The 12018-nt window shown below is 39.9% G+C and overlaps 1 protein-coding gene across 4 annotated transcripts in view; it reads left to right on the top strand.

Annotated features, from left to right (window-relative positions):
• Positions 1-12018, top strand: part of kek5 (leucine-rich repeat, immunoglobulin-like domain-containing kekkon 5 protein) — a 120153-nt gene that overhangs the window by 87248 nt on the left and 20887 nt on the right. The gene's annotated exons all lie outside the window — the stretch shown is intronic.

The following is a 12018-nucleotide window of genomic DNA, read 5'->3' as shown; positions in this document are numbered from 1 at the left end:
GACCGTTTTCGCGATATTGACAGTACAAGAATACTTGAGTGTATTTAATTGGTCGTCTTTAATTTACACAAGCGAACTCGTGATTAAATCTCGCGCTTAATGGACTCCGTGTATTATGTAAGGCTTCCGTTCGTATAATCCCGCCCAAAAAAATCCGTCTATAACGGCAATGTGGGAAAAGGAAGGTGCGTATTAAACGTCAGGATTCACATTAAATAACAACAGTTAGCTCGTAATAACCATCGCCTTATACATATTTGCGCGCTTTTTCCCATTTTGTATTCATTCTTCATGTACGCCGCACATCCGTTTTAATTCAGTCGACGTCAACGGGGAAAGCACAGAGCTTCTCTACTGGAGATGTTCATTTCTCGAGCGGTTAAATCTGCTTTCAGAACGCGACGCGATAATCTCAATTTTGTCCTCCTATTCAGATCGCATTTCTAAAGGGAAACGAGAAAATCTCTGATTCTCAAAACTAAAAACCACGAAGTCTCGCACTCCCGTTGCTTCTAAAAGGTCTTATTTTCAGCGGCGTACAAAGTAATGACACGCTAAGCCCCGTGGTTTTTTTCGCCATTCTTTGAGCACGAAGCTTGACCGCGCGTGCGTTCTTGCGTTTCTCGCAGACATTAAAAGAGGCAAATTGCGTCGCTTATAAAATACTCATTTACTTCTTTCTTTCTCCTTTAAAAAAATATCTTACGAGCGCGAGTGACGTCCATTCTTCTTTTCATTGACTCGCAATGCTTCGCGATCTGACGATATTAATGACGATATTACGCTTACCGTCATCATCACGAATGTAAACTATAAGAAAAGAAAAAGAGGGATACAAAAAATTATAATAAACAAGATATTTTACAAATATGCTAATTTTCCAGTAACTTTTAACAGAGTCGATGACCTGTAATTTCTACGCTCGTAACTATACACCTCATTTACCGATCATTTCCGTTCGCTCTGTCATTTTGCCAGGTCATCATTTAATGCAAACTGAACCATGTCATCACGATACTATGGATGTGCAATAACATTTTGGTTTAAGCTGACAGTGGGCAGCTGCTACCATGTGAATCGACTCCCCGGGACGGTGCTTTTCCGACGACGCCTTGGAGTCTGGGACGATGCGAGTCTTCACGCCTGTTTATTTAGTCAACGAACGCACATGTATTCGCGCGCCCACGCGTGGAAAGTCGCACGTGTCGTCCGTTACTAGCGTTAGCGAGTCTGCTGGCCTGTAAATAAGCACAATCTTTGAGTCGAGTAACATCACGCGGTTTTTCCGAGCAGCCGTCCCCTTCATTTACTTTTCTCATTTATTTACGAGCGATACATAAATATGCAATGTCATTATGCTTAGAAAAACGTTAAATTAATAATCATTAAATGTTTGCAGACGTTTAACCGAGTTCACGGTAGTTGGTTATCTCCAGTTTCCTATCCTCTTTCGTTTCAGACGAAGGACGGAGGAATTTGGTCGGTGAAGTCTCAGGAATACCTCGGGCAAAAGATAATTTTCATGAAATTTACACGGCGGAAAGCACGAGATAGCTCGCTTTGTATGAGAGTTTTAGTAAAATCAAAAAAAAACTCCGCTATTAGGTTTCTAGGGCAACACGGATTCATCTTAATATCAATTTTTTTCTTTATTAGGAGAGAAATTTGATTTACGAATCTGATTATGAATATTTCATATGTAATGCTGCAGATGTCTTCTAATTGTTATATATAATTGGGGAAAAAGATATATGTAATTTTAAAGATGATAAAAGCGAGTAAAAATATAGAAATCAATATCTAATACCGAAATTGAAATATTTTTGACATATTGAAGAAATTAAATCAAAAGTCGTTAATAAAAAAAAGAAGGTAATTATATTATCACATATATTCGCTCATATGGCCTGGAATTCTCTTATAATTTATATATAGCTAAATCAATTATATCTTCCCTTTTAGAATGCGCTTTAATCATTTATCCCGTATATAATTTTTATTCCACATACAGTCTTCGACTATCCGCAATAAGACCGCTATCGACCTTCCAGGCATACTCTTTCGTTCGTAGTCACGAGTATTGTCCTTAACGTTCGCCCGTCGTTACCCAAGAAGCCAATGCCAGCCGCAACTTCGCGGAAACGACCGCAGCCGCGCATTCGACCCGATTCGTATCTGAAATGGCCAACGGTCGTCCTCGTCGCAGATAACGCGGCACGAAGCATGCGATTCGTATTCAGCCGCGATCGCGCGATACCTCTTACACATCCCATCGGCAGCAGACACCGGGCCGGCTTTCAAAGAGAGCCGGAATGTGCAACGGGGGTCGCGGCCGGCCACCGTAATTTCGCGAGAACCCGTGTGGCATAATAAAGGTATCCGGCATGCAAGTCCGATACATGCCGGGAAGCAGTCGAAGCTGCGTTACTCCGTTACTTCGGCGCACATGCAGCGACACGGGGGGGAAAAGAGAGCGGTTAGGGAAGGGGAGAGGTGGTTAGATCAACGACCCGCTCGCGTCGTAACCCGGGTCACTACGATACAAAGCTGTTCGCCCTTCCTTCCTCCCTCGTAACACGCAGGGCGCATTCTTCCTCTTGAGCTGTACTAGCCATTTCCTTTATCTATTTGCAGTTCCTACTTGGAAAAGTTACAATTGGCTTTACAAAAGGCCTTTCATCATCATCCCCGAGATAATTACTCACAGCTTGTTAGCGACTTATATTTTAATTCATTACAAAGACTCACTCTTGCGATAATTATTAGTATAATTGCGTATATTTAAAACAATGAGAGAAGCATTTTGATCGATATTTCTTGTCTATTTTGATTCGCGTAGTGTTGAAAATCGTTAAAAAATCGTTACAAAATATTGCGTTACTGAAATTAAATTTGATAGCAGACTTTGGTCCAGCTAGAAATGCTGAATGTCGGAAACTTATCTCAGGCGCGATAAAACAAGTTACATTTCACTAAGCTAAGATATATAAAGCGAATAACTGTTCTAAAAATATTTTAAAGTAATCTTACTTGTGAGATATCCTAATGATCACGTGAATCTATTTATGAAATATCAAATATCTAAGGGATCTAATGTTGCAACAGGGAATATCGGTAAATATATCCTTGAGACAGATGAGGAGTCCGTGAACGATATCTACAGTAAACCATATAAGATAAGTTAGTAATATTCTTGTCTAGTAATATTCTTGTTAGTAATATTCTTGTCTTTCTAGTAGTATAAAAAAACTGCTCTTCTACTTGGGTGTCGATAATATTATATACTAAATTGTCCTTCTTTTCTAAGTCAAGATTAAAAATGTATGGCGCAAATTAACGTTAAAAATATCTAAGATGTAAGACGGTATCGGGTGAGATGATATCTTTGCCTTTTTACATTGATCGCGCCTCCACTCTTCGCCATTGCCATCGCCTTGAGAAAGACTGCTCGCGCGTTATTGAGCTTGCTTACGCTAGTGCACGTTAACGAGACAGCATTGGAACCTCGTAAACGCTTGCCATAAAGGCTCGATGCAGTGGGTAGTCAATTTACGCGTACTACACCGACACAGTGGAAGTGAATGGGTGTACATAAAACAGTGGGAAGAAGGATAGAAGCAGAACGGTCAACATGACATTCGCGCGTCCTGTAACGAGGACAACTTGTCCCTGGCCTGCTTTCCCGAAGGAAGAGTATATTTCTTCTCAATTCGCTCGAACTGTTTTTATGCCAAGATGTACCACCGCCGACAGTCAATTCAAGGCAAATCAGTTATGTCAACTTTTACCTAGAAATTCTAGAATTTTCTTTCGTACAAATATACGTAGAACAAAAAAAACATTCACGTTTTTTGACGCTACGTATAATTGAGATCTTTGAATGTATTAGAATCACTAATCGTCGTCGATATTCCTTTCAAATGCGAGTCCCGACGTCCCGTGTCTTTTTAAATCAAGACCGAACAGTGTTCTGCGATTTCACAATATTTCCAAGACCATGCATGATGCATGCGCGCTCGTGATTCGCGGGACATAGTACCGTAAACAATAGCTGTCCATTCCCAGCGTGATTTCTTCGGAGGCAACGGCGGTGTTCGATTCCCGACTATTAGGTGTCCGTACGATGTTCTACGATCGATAATGTCGTACGTGCACAGTGCACCGCATGTTTTCGCGATGTCTACGCGAAGGTAAACCGCGCGCGTCTCTCTTTTTAACGTCGTCGCTTGAGAAATGGTCGTACGCGAGGAGCGATCGTAAACGTCGTGTTTTCGTGGAAGGGAGTCTCCCATGTGAAGCGGAATAGTTTACTCTCTCACTTCACTTCACCGGAGTGAGGACGGTGCTGAGAAAAATCTTGTACCGAATTTCCACGTGATGCACGCTTTTCTCATTTCTCATGTCTTCGCTTATCTACTTCCTTCAAGAAACTGATAGAAGTCGTCTTTATCTAACGGTGCCTGAAGTGTTTTACACGCAAGATATTTTGTATCGAATTAAATTTGAGCGTAGTATATTTTTTTTTTTTTTTTGGTAATTTTATGGAAGACGAGGGTAAGCTATATAAAATATAATTATGCAAAGGGACTAATGAAATCAATCATATCGAAGAAGTTCCATGACTTATTCAACTTATGACACATGCATATCCATAGAATGGAAAGATCCTACCGTGATTCAACCTGTGAAGGAGTCATTTCCGATTCCGTTAGGTAAGCGAAGAAGAAGGGGATTTATTCTCATCGCACCTCTTGTCGTTGGACTCCGCTCGCATATTAATCGATCTCTACCTCGCTCAAGAGGTCCTTCGGTGAGAAAGTTCGATCGGCGATGGCAACCCAATCTACGAAAAGCTGCAAAAGCAAGACGCGTCCCCGTCCATTCTCACCGACCACAAACTGTGATGGACATCGTCATTAAACTCGACTTCAAGCGCACATCGTAGGTGCTCACCTAGGCGTTCTCCCCTCACCTTTCCCTCCCCCCTTCTCTCTCTCTCTCGATGGCGGGCCGCCGTGTACGCGTCATGTGCATGATCTGTGGACGTTGGGAGGGCTGACCGAGCTTGCACCAGGAGGTGCAGAGGTAACCAAAGAGCGTGAGTGAGAGAGACGGATTGAAAGAGAGGGTAGTGGATAGGGAGGGAAATTCGAGGGGTAAACCGAAGGGAGGGGGGTGGGTGTTCTCGATATGATTAATGCCTCGCATGCGTGTTCATATGTGGAGGACAGCTGTGAGTGACTCGTGCCCCGCCCAACCACTACCGTCGACGTTCGACCGAACGCACATCTATACTGTGTGAGAGAGAGAGAAGGAGAGAAGGAGAGAGAGAGGGTGTATCTTCTCCTCTCACGCTGGAATATGTGCTCGAGCTCCAGCTACGTTGCAACACCAGCGTTCGCGATACTCTATCCCGAATACATGACGCGTTCGACGCGTATTAACTGGCATTACGGCTATAATGTTGTATCACTCGCAACCGTGACCTGACCACTGCCCCTCCCAACAACCCTGCAGCGCCTCGTGGAGTTTCTCATGGTACCGTGCTCGTTATAATTTTTTAACACTACTATGCATAATGCGTTGGCAATTTTGCCCGCAGCGGGAAGAGAAAAAAAAAACGAGATTTACAGAACGAGATTTACGTGATCATTTTTCAATGAAAAGTTTACGTGAAATATAGAGGGAAATATACAGAAAAGATTTTATTTTAATGAAATGTGATTGTTAAATATGTTTGGACGCTTTACGTAAAGAGAATTGCGAGTTTTCTATTATCATTTCAACACGTATTAATATTAATGTAACTGAACTTATATGTAGAATGAAAGGATATATAAAAATAATTTTATGTACTCAAGAATTTTTTTTTACTAGCTTTTGCAATATTATTGAAATAGAGAAGATATGTATCATCCAATGATTTTGACGCCGAATACACGTGAGTTCGAGTCGCGAACAGAGTGATTTATTCCACAGCGACTGGTGGCGACGTTTAATTAACCATACGCGGCTCAAGTTTTCTCCCATTCTCGCGAAAGTAAGCGTTACTTCAGGTAATGCGCGCGAAAAATTATGAGTGTACGAAACGAGATTAACCGTTTCCGTGCTTTTCGTGCACCGCCCGCGTCGTCACGTTCGCTTCTTTTCTTCTGCTTCCGCGCATTTCTCGCGAAACTTTTCTCAGGGAATTGCGCTGGACCTTATCCTTATACCGGATTATATACGACAGTAAAAAAATTTATCGCGATCGCATACAAGTAGATCCTCTTTTTAAATTAATTTATAAAGACAAGATATCATTTAAGATGCAATCAGCATTATTAAATGTAATATTCGTATAGATATTATATATTACGTTAGAAATTGAAATTTTCCTAAATTCTAAATTTTTTATTCATTTGGTTCAACTTAATGCACCAAGGTAAATGCAGAAAAGTGAGATTAACTTTGTGTCATCCTGTAGAGTAGAAAAATGTGTTATCTGATACTTGATGCTGAATTTTTACGTATATCGTTCTAGAAAGAGAATGTACAATGCACAACTATGAACCTTCAACCGAGTCTTCAAAAGTCATAAAGTTCCTTATTTTACTTCTCTTATATTCTTGTTTTTTTATAAGGTTTTCCTCGTTGGTATTCTGTGAAAAACGAAAGACTTTTTTAATATTTTTAATTTTTTTGTTTCATATATTCAACAGGATTACATTAGTTAATAGAAAATTATAACTCCAAGAATTTTCTGTTTGTATACGCGATACTCTCCACTTTTTTAAAAGAGATTTGCGCGAATTTGTTATGTATATTTGTTAAACATAACGTAATATAACGTAATATTTAATGTAGCTAACAAGCACATCCTGAATCGTCAGAAAGCAATTTGCGTCTGTAGAATGGCTCACCAAATTGTTTTCTATCAAGGAATGATGTGCACGATATCACGACGATGCTTCCAGCGAAGCCCCTGTCGTATTTGCTGGGTTAATTAGAGGCTAATTACGTTCCTATGTGTATCTACGGCTAGTCTTGTTATTCGCGTTAATACCTCGGCTTTCATCGCTTTTGCTCGGCATGTAGCTAGTTAAAACTTACGACGCCAACGCGTCGCTAAGCTTAGCGTTCCCCCTTAACTCTTCTCTTCCCATTACACCGGTTGCTCCCAGATTTCATTTCGTCGTCAGCATGGTGCGCCAATTCGCTGCGTATGATGGAGCTTTTATCTGTTGACAGTTATCCCATGTACGTGGTTGAAAAATCACGTGTTCTCTTTTTTGTAACATCTAAATTTGTACATCGAAACAAGGGAAAAAAAATTATTTTCGCTTAACGAATTTACCGGAGAATTTATTGGAGAACTTCTCTGAAAATTGGATGAAAGGGCATGTGAACATCTCCGATAAAGGATGTACGAAGCACGGATTACTTCGACAATACGTAGGTATATGGCGCGACAAATAATTTCGTATCTTCGTGCACGATAAGGAAAGAAGGAAGGAAAGCGAGCTTCAGAGGTGAATATATATTTCGGCAGACGATTCCCACCACGACGATCGATTCGCTTCTGAGATCGAAGAATTTCTCGCGATTTGTTGCCCGAAATAAATCGCGACTGCGTATTCGACGTGGCTCGCGATAAGACGCTAGGTGCCAAGCAGGCGGGATTACGAGGATATCGAGCACAGATCGAATTCGATTTGCAATATGCAGAAAGAAGGGTGGAAGGGGGATGGAGGGGTAGTTGCTCGTTCGGGCAACGGGGCAGAGCGGGCAGAGAAGCCGGGCACTTCGATTGAAAATAGTTCGGTTTCAATCTCGCCCCATCTCGGCAGTTCTCCGGAGCTCCTGAATAAACACTGACTTTCTCGCTTCACCTCACCCGGAATCAATTCTAGCGAATAACCGAGGTGTTAAGCTCACTCAAGCCGACAGGCGGCGCCCCCGTCGTCGCGGGGATACAAGGGGAATGAGGGCGAAATTTAAGGGGCTTCCCGAAAAGAGACGTTTCTCGCAGCCCCGGAAACCAACCGCGCTCGAAAGAAAAAGCTGCGGGAAAGGAAAGCGGCGGGAAAATCTGCAACCTGCGCGCGATGCGGCGTCGCGTAAACACATCCATCATACTACATGTTGCGGATTAGGTCCTATCTACGGGATAGAATCTCGTTACCCACGATGATAACGTGCTCGTCATGACGTTACTCCTTCTTCTTCTTCTATTTTTTTCTTTCACTTTTTTTTTTATTGGCGCGAGATTCAGTATGATACGCGCAATGACGAAATATTTTCGAGCTACGCCGTCGCCGACCTACATAACTCCCTCATATACGGGGTTGAAATAGTGTTTGCCTTTGCGGAAATTCGCATCAGTTTGGGGAACATGTTTTCCTTGCATCATGTCGAGTTGTGAGTACGCCGATTACATCGTCATAAGTGCTCTGACGCTCAACAATTTAGCACTGTACAGGAATGTTTTGTGTGTGTGTGTGTGTGTGTGTGTGTGTGTGTGTGTGTGTGTGTGTGTGTGTGTGCATGTATATATATATATATATATATATATATGTACGTATATATAAAATATTTTTTACATATTCTCTCTTTTTTGTAAAAAGTATCTTATATAATCCGCGCAATTTTTTTAATAAAAATAAATGTTATCCTAAAGAGTTAAAAATATTTTTTTATTATTACGTTTTATACAGGTCTTCGTAATCTATGAGTTCCTTTCTGATAAACAAGTTTTTTAAATCGGAGTTTTTAATTTATCGTTCCTGGCGTACATCATTCACGTATACAAGCGAAGCAATACTTTTGAAGGATTCATAACAACTTTTTTAAATATGCATAAATTAAATCTTGTTAAAGCTTGTTAGCTACTTTAAAGTTTAATTTTTACAAATTTCGTGCTTTGTTAACATGATACATGATGCGTCACAACTACGCTGTCACATTACGCGCAATGTGTCATCTGTGCAATAAAAAATATCAAGCAATCGTAAACTAAATATGTTATCTTTCATAACAAGAGATTGTATTAATGGAGACAAATCGTATCGATAAAGTAATGGTATCAAGCTTGTAAAAAATAGTAATTCGTTTAATGTGTTTTTATTTTTAAAATAAATGCATATAAAACAAGAAATAGATATTATATAATTCGTAAAGAACCGTGAATTTTTAACATAAATTACAAAGAAAGAAACAGTGTGAACAGAAATATTTTTAGCAGATGCTGATTTTTTTTTTAATAGTCTATAATTTTTAATGATTACATCGTTATAAATTAAGACGAACGAAAATAATTTTCAGTCATATAAATTGGTGCTCGGTATTGGATTTTTGTTTTGAGGTTACCAAGGCACTCTAACGTTAATAATTAATTTCTGTCGTTTACAGTGTTTCGCAAAGTTTCAAAAAATAATACCCTGGAAAGATTAATGATTCGGTAGGTTCACTGATTTATCAATTTAATGACTTAATGAATTTAATCATCTTCAACGGACAGAGTACTTCTAGATCAATGAGACTTGCCGCGATCAGCGTGACTCTCTATTTACTTCTAATTTAATCATTGCATGACCGTCGACAGCATATAGCCCACATCTGCATCCGACAGTGGTACAGGCATGTAGTAAATATATAGCGATACTATGCGACGTACACAAATGGTTGCGCAACGTATAAATTCCGTCGCTGTCTGAGTCTCATATGGAGCGTGCCATTGAAACGTGTTTTTGCTATGAATTCGACAAATATTTGCCCGCGTGACATGGGAAGGTTGACACATGCCGTTATGGAAAAAACCGCGAACGATAAGAGATCAATCGCGTGTACGTTATTTCGCGGCGTGCAAAATTGCATAACCGGGTGGAGAAGAAAATGGAGGGGTTACAATCAATTTTCGTTTAGCGATACACGATGAAATCAATTTTAATCGCGCCGTTGTATCGAGAGCGAAATATCAATTTTTCGGAGCAACGCATAACGATATATAATATAGTAGATATTCGTATTTATTAACGATAACTGTTGAATATTTACGTTGCTATTTACAGGAGATGAATTTTCCATTAACTTCTGATCGATTTTCACCTCCTACGGAATACATTTCAATAAAAATCGTTTCGTAGAACGTAGAAATTATCTTTACAATTTGCACGATTTACGAATAAACAGCATTATTTTACAGGGTTAAAATCAATTTTCATCGTCGTCTCTGTACTTGTCGGTTCGCAAGCCTCTTTTTAGGTATTTAAGATATTTACGACACAAAATGATATTTTCAGCCATTTTCCGGGTATATACACAGAACGTACGATTCAGTGCAATGTTTCGTTTCGCTGATCCTCTCCGCTTGTTCTCCGACCCGCTCCGCTTTAGCCTGCATCTTCAACCCGTGTTTCCTACGGCGCCGTCCTCCACCCTCTCGACTGCACCTACACGCGTTTCCTTCGTTTTCTCTCCGCAGTATTTCTTTGCTCGCCTGCGCGAGATCGCGCTTTTCCCGACAATTCTCCCTCCCATTTCGGTAATAATTGAATTCGCGTTACGTCTCGGCTACCGCGCGAGAAGCCGGCGCCGGAGGAAGAAAACTGGCGCGCGCGAGCGTGGACGTTTCGCATTTGAAATTGAGAGGAGTAGAAGAGGAAAAGAATGTATAAAAAGACAGCGGCTGCAACGGAGGCAAGTGGCCGGCGTATTGTGCCTTTCGCCGTCGCGGCAATCCGATTAGACGGATCTGCGGTAACGCGGCACGAACCGCGGGAAGTTTACCCTTTGATTTTCAAACTTAACTTGCTCATCGAGCGAGAACAAAGAAAACTGCGCGCGTAACGAAGCTTCGTCTTCAGCGCGAAATTTTCTTCCGCTTAAGGCTCAAAGCGCTTCGTCTTAGAAGATGCGATCGAAACAGAATGTCAGATACCAGCGATGAGAGAAGCTATATAGACTTAATATGGTAATTTAGCACAATATATATATATATATATATATATATATATACGTGTTCATTTATTGTATATAACTTTATATCCAAATATATATGCCTGTTCCTATATAAACATAGGCAACATAGGAATTATAATCACTTTGTTAATGGATTTATAAAACGTGCGTATTCAATTACTGGAATTAATTGAATTCGATATACACAATCTACACGAGTTCATCACATTTTACAGTCTTGATCAACGGATATAAAATTGCACGCGAAATATGAATAACGTACGGATGTAATTAATAATTGTTCTTTCGCGCCAATAAAATTGATAAATCGAACGAAATGGATTAGTCCACCGTTTTTTCAATAGCCAGAACCGCAAAATAACGTGTTAATTAATTATTGACTTTCTCAATTTTATTAAGCACATTCTGTTATAACTTAATGTATCTTAATTTAATATCTAATAATTAATTTGGCATTCAACCGGAAGCATCTTCAGCGACTTGAAAACGCGAATAAACGTTAGTTTCTGGAATAAAGGTAATACGAGCGATTTTCATTTTCGCGAAAGCACTTTCTTAATTTATTATATTATATTAAACAGAATCTAATAGGTTTCTTTCACGTCCTGAATTTCTTATTAAACTTTTACAAAATTTCATCTCTTTAATATCTGGTGAATAACGAAATAAACAAGTAAACGAAGTAAACGAAATAAACAAAGTGTATATAAAGAAATTGAAATTTTTCGAATAAGACGTGCAAATATATCGCTGTAACGAATATAAAATCCATCGACACAATTAAATCTTTTCGCAATTATTTGGGAATTGCCCTACATATACACGTCCATTGAAATCCTAGTTATTCCCAATCCGCCGGTGTATCAACTGTAACGGCTGTACCATGTGCCACTTCCGATCATTTTTTTTTTTTTTTCCGAACAAACGCGGATAACGATTATTGCACTTTTTCTCGGCTATTTTGTATGCATTGTTAAACGAGAAACTCCCGTGGCGAAAAAGCGGCTTACGCGACAACGATCGATTTGGCATCGTTTACTTTCCCTTAACAGAAAGTTT

The sequence above is a fragment of the Pogonomyrmex barbatus genome, unplaced genomic scaffold (assembly GCF_055798465.1).
Source record: "Pogonomyrmex barbatus isolate J1 unplaced genomic scaffold, ASM5579846v1 scaffold10, whole genome shotgun sequence".
Classification (NCBI taxonomy): domain Eukaryota; kingdom Metazoa; phylum Arthropoda; class Insecta; order Hymenoptera; family Formicidae; genus Pogonomyrmex; species Pogonomyrmex barbatus.
This window is presented reverse-complemented; position numbering and strand designations above follow the sequence as displayed.